The sequence below is a fragment of the Myotis davidii genome, unplaced genomic scaffold, assembly GCF_000327345.1.
Source record: "Myotis davidii unplaced genomic scaffold, ASM32734v1 scaffold1439, whole genome shotgun sequence".
NCBI classification, from domain to species: Eukaryota; Metazoa; Chordata; class Mammalia; order Chiroptera; family Vespertilionidae; genus Myotis; species Myotis davidii.
In genome coordinates, this window is record NW_006292342.1 from 21738 (window position 1) to 27433 (window position 5696).

General features: G+C 45.5%; 1 long non-coding RNA gene across 1 annotated transcript; it reads left to right on the forward strand.

The window, feature by feature from the left end:
- LOC107183405 lies at positions 1–674 on the forward strand. The gene is made up of 2 exons (XR_001514199.1): positions 1–65; positions 515–674. It is a non-coding gene; the product is annotated as an uncharacterized LOC107183405 (long non-coding RNA).
- Positions 675–5696: the final 5022 nt, after the last annotated feature.

Here is a 5696-nt window from a genome sequence, read left to right on the forward strand (position 1 = left end):
TCTGTCTGAAAGGTGTCTGTCCCGCAGGTACACGATCTTTAAGGACCACGTTTCTCTGGGCGACTGTATCCTTTGTGTGGTTTCTGGAGGACGGGGCTCCACGCCGCGTCCTGGTCCTTGGTTCAACCCGGGGTCTGTCTGTCGGAGGCTGTGCCCTAAGGAGTCTCCCCGAGTTTGTAGCACGCAGTGAGCATTTGGAGCAGTGGTTCTCAACCTTGGCTGTTGGGAGTCGTGTCATTGTTATGCTGGGCGAGGAAGGTGGTTGGTTGGTCAAATATTCTGAGGCTTAGAAGACACTTTGAAGGAGGTCGCGGTGGAGTGAGACTCCGCCATGCCTGCGGTGCAAAAGGAGCATGAAATGTCATAGTTTGTGTTCCTTCCAAACAAAGTGACCCGGTCCAGAATGGCCTCCTTGGCCCCGGGCTGAGCGAGCCGGCCACCCTGGCCCAGCCGTGAGAGGTGAAAGGGCGGGGGCCAAATCCACAGCGAAGGCTCCTTAACGCCTTCCCTCCAGATGAAATCCATGATGGGATGAACCTGGAGCTTTATTACCAATAAAGCGGAACTCCTTCCCCGTGCCCGGTCCCCCCGCCCCTCTCCTCCCGCTCTCAGCCCCTGCCCTGGTATGGATGCTTGTTTTTAAAAAGTCATGTTAATAAAAACGTAGAACAGCTTCACTGTCGTCATGTTTGACTGAGGCCTGTCTGGTATCTGGTGGTCACTGTACTGTCAGTACCCAGCTGCCCATTCAGAATTCAAGACTGACTGGGTCGGTGAGGGAAGAGCCAGCCAGGAGACTGGGAGCCGGTGTGGGTTTGTGGAGGGCAAGAGGTCTGAGATGATTGTCACCCTAAGAGGCCCAGAGCCCTCTGGGTAGGGACAGTGATGTAGTTAGGAATACAGGCTCTGGATTGAGACAGACTATGGGTGGAATCCCAGCTCTTACGTCAACAATGACCCTGGGCAAGTTCCTGACCTCTCTAACCTGCATTTCCTTTTCCAAACTGGAACTGATAGTTCATGGTCGTGTTGCAAAGTGTAGCTGAGAGAAAACGAGGTTAAGCATCTACAATTCTTAGCACTTACGAAATCCTAGTGGACAGAGCAAAATAGTGTGGCATAGGCTGAATTTTGACTGATGATTAGTAGTGGGGTTTGGAGTCGTCAGCTTCCTTTGATCTTCAGTTTCCTCTTCTAAAATGGGGTACCATGATGACACCCACATCTCTGAGAAATGCAGTTAGAGCAGCAAGGATGTCTGTTACATGGTGTTACCAGCTGGCTCCGGTCTTCTCCCAGGTGTGAGTAGTCAGGACACCAAGCACCCCACCTCTGTTCCCTTAGCCACAGATCCTGGGGCCGACCTTGTCTGTCTTTTCCCAGAGCCATATTCTGGAACCCTTCTCAAGAGCTTCACCCAGAACCTTGCTCTGTTCTTTTTCCTGCATGCCCCACACTATATTGACCTGCCCTATCCTACTCAGTAGCTCAACACAGCTCTAGCCCACTGCTCCCCCTGACACGCCCCCCCCCCCTGCCCCCAAGCTCCTGCCAGCCTCTGCCTTCCCTTCACCTCCAAGCTTCTGGGGAGATGACCTGCCAGCTGCTTGGGAAGCTGCTGGCCTGGAATCCGTTGAGAATGGTTTCCCTTTGGTCTCTCTACCTGCCTCTTGGCTTCCCTTCTATCCCTAAGACATGTCTGTTTTCCACTACCCTTAGAACCCTGTGTCCCCCTTTGACCTGTTAAAAAATTTTTTTTAAAACTACAGGACAGCCTTTTATTAACCAACTAGAGGCCCGATGCATGAAATTTGTGCAAGAATAGGCCTTCCTTTCCCCGCCTGCCAGCACCGGCTTCCCTCTGGCACCTGGCACCCAGGCTTCATCCAAAAGGTTGTCCAGAAGGACCTCCAGTCTAATTAGCATATTATGCTTTTATTATTATAGACTAGAGGCCCAATACACGAAATTCATGCAAGAGTAGGCCTTCCTTCCCCCGGCTGCCAGCACCAGCTTCTCTCGAAGAGGGAGGCCCTGCCCACCCACCACAGCCTGCCTGTTGGTGGCCTGGGCCTCCCTCTGCAGGGAAATCATGGGGTGATGGCCGGCCCCCGACCAATTGCATCACACCCGCCTTGGCTGGCCTGGTGCCAGTGGGTGTCATAGCAGCTCCCAGATGGTTGTTTTGCTGTTTGGCCCTTTGGTTGATTTGCATATTATGCTTTTATTATATAGGATAGATGTCACCCCAATAAATTTAATTAAAAATATATAAAAAGAAATTAAGGCCTCAAGTAAAGCAAAATAAATAAACTACATGACAGCCTTGACAGGGTGATTCCTTATCATTTCAAATCGGCATAGAAAATATGTGCAAAAAGTAAAACCCTTTTCCTCACCCCTTTCTCTCCTGAGGTCAGAACTTTTTCAGCGCATTTGTATAAACTTCAGTTTTACTTTTAAAAGATAACTATGCGCCGAAACCGGTTTGGCTCAGTGGATAGAGCGTCGGCCTGCGGACTGCAGGGTCCCGGATTTGATTCCGGTCAAGGGCATGTACCTGGGTTGCGGGCGCATCCCCAGTGGGGAGTGTGCAGGAGGCAGCTGATCGATGTTTCTCTCTCATCGATGTTTCTGACTCTCTGTCTCTCTCCATTCCTCTCTGTAAAAAATCAATAAAATATATATTTTTTAAAAAAAGATAACTATGCAATATCTGCTTGTAAAAAATATCCAAATGTTTTGTCAAACATTGTTTCAGCCCTAGCTGGTTTCCCAGTGGTTAGAGCTTTGGCTTGAGGACTAAAGGGTCCCAGGTTGGATTTGGTCAAGGGCATCTGCCTCGTTGCAGGCCCATCCCTGGCCTAGTCAGGGAAAGTGTGAGAGGCAACCAGTCAATATCTCTCTCTCACATCGATGTTTCTTTCTCTGTATCTTCCCCCTCCCTTCAACTCTCTATAAAAATCAATGGAAAAAATTACTCAGGTGAGGAGTAACAACAACAAAAATTGTTTCATATTAACATCCCCCCTCCCACCACTGGCAGTTATTAACATATTTGAGTGAATCCAGACATTTTCTGAAATATAACCTATAGTTTTCATAAAATAGGGATAATTATACATTCTATAATATTCACATACTATGCATCAGTTTGTTTTTTATGCTTTTGATATCCTTCCATGAAAAATTATATGTCTCATTCTTTTTTCATTGGTATTTTTATTGGTTATTTTTTTACATAAAAGGGCAGTATGGAGGGATCTTGTGATGATGGAACTGTGGTGGTGGATGCAGGACTCTGTCAGAAACAATGTAGGAAGGAATGGAATGCAGGCCGTCTAATGAATCTGCTTGTATTACAAATAAATCACATGACCACACTGAAGAAGGTGGGAAAGATACTTTATTGGATTAAATCTGAATGATCCTACTCTTTTGGAGCAAACTTAGTGCTTACTGGTTTCCAATTGTATTTAGCTTTGGGTTGGAATTTGAAAAAATGAAAACCTAAATAAAATAGGTGAAGTTCCCTGACTATTCAGGTGAATACACACACACACACACAAGAAGGTGGGAAAGACAGCTGACCTAAGTTTGGGGAAAGTATGTGCTAGGATACGAGAAGGCTAAAGACAAAAAGAAGTGTAGAAAAACACTGCACTCTAGTTGGTAAATATGTTTCTCACAGGGACATGATTTAATAATTCTGAAACATACATATGTATCCACACACACAGTTGAACAAATGGGTAAATATATTGTAGGTAGTGAGATCCAGGTTTCTCACTGCTGGAGAAGTTACAAATAGCCTAGCCAGCGTGGCTCAGTGGTTGAGTGTCCACCTAAGAACAAGGAGGTCATGGTTCGATTCCCGGTCAGGGGATATGCCTGGGTTGCAGACTAGATCCCCAGTGTGGGGTGTGCAGGAGACAGCCAATCAATGACTCATCATTGATGTTTTTATCTCTCCCTCATCCTTTCTCTCTGATATCAATAAAAATATGTTGTTTTTAAAGTTACAAATAAAATGAGGCAGGAAGGGTGGAAGGGTGTTGTTAGAATGAACCTGTGGGACTGGATTAGAGTTAGAGGCATCAGTGTGGACTCATGGTTTTTATTTACTATGTATATAGACATGCAGATATGTGTGCATACATATATTTTCTTGCTCTTTCCACTTAGAGGGACCAGAAGCAGTGACACCCCAGGTGCAATGAGCATGTCCAGCACCCAGATCTTTGTTTCTAAATAACATTCTCCAATGAAAGGAACTAGAGCGTCTTGGAGAAGTGATTGGTTCTAGAGCCAGGGCAGGGAAAATACCAGCTGGGCATGGTGCATCTAGTGGTGTCAGGAGGTAAGAAGTGCCAGAATAAAAAGGATGGAAGCATGTTGAGAGGGCACAATCTCAAAGTATCCCTTGAAAGTATTATTACAATAGTAAGTTCAGAAATTGCTTTAACCAAGTGATCAACGTTAATATTGCAAGTGTGGTAGGCAGCCTCTAAAATGGCCCCTAATGATCCCCTCGTCTTTGTGTATTCACATCCTTGTGTAATCCCTTCCTCTTGAGTACAGGCGACCTAGCTTCTAACAAATAGAGCATGGCAGAAGTGGTGGAATATCACTTCTGAGATGAGGTTGCAAAGAAACTGGCTTCTGCCTTGTTTGCTCACTTGTTCATTGATGAAAGCCAGCTGCTATGTTGTGAGCTGCCTTATGGAGAGACCCCCAACAAAGAACTGCAGTCCTCAGACATCCTATTAGTACTTGGATCCTGCCAGCAGCCACCTGAGAGAGCTTGGAAGTAGATCCTGCCCCAGTCAAGCCTTCAAATTAGACCACAGCCACCCCTGCTCACACCAGCTAAACTGTGCTTGGATTCCTGACCCATAGAATCTGTGAGAAAATCAGTGTTAATCCACTAAGTTGTGAGGTAAGTGTTATTGCAACAATAGATACCTTAATACAACCAGGAATAGATTGCATACCAGGTATGATGCACTGAGGTTATATCGTCTCTGTGGTATCCTTCCCAAAAATGTATAACCTCAATCTATTCATAAGAAAATATCCAACAAACCCTATCATGACAAAACATCAGAATGGGCATTTTGCTATTCGAAAGTATCAGGATCATGCAATCCAAGGAAGACCTAAAAATTGTCACATGTTGGAAGAGACTAAGGAGCTGTGACTATGTGGATTCAAGTCTAGTCTAAAAGTATTATACTGCCCTAGCTGGTTTGGCTCAGTCTTAGAGCGTCAGCCTACGTACTGAAGGGTAGTGGGTTCGATTCCAGTCAAAGGCACAAGCCTGGGTTGCAAGCTCGATCCCCAGGGTGGGGCGTGCAGGAGGAAGCCGATCAATGATTCTCTCTCATCATTGATGTTTCTATCTCTCTCTCCATCTCCCTTCTCTGAAATCAATAAAAAAAAATTTTTTTTAAGAGTATTGTACCAATGTTGATTTTTTAAAATGTATCTTTATTGTTGAGAGTATTACAGATGTCCTTTTTATTCCCTCATTAACCCCCTCCACACTGCTGCCACCCCCCATGTTGATTTCTTAATTTTGATAATTACTCTATTCCCCCATTAACCCCCTCCACACTGCTGCCACCTCCCATGTTGATTTCTTAATTTTGATAATTACTCTATGGCAGGGCTTCTTAGCTTTGGCACTGGTGGCT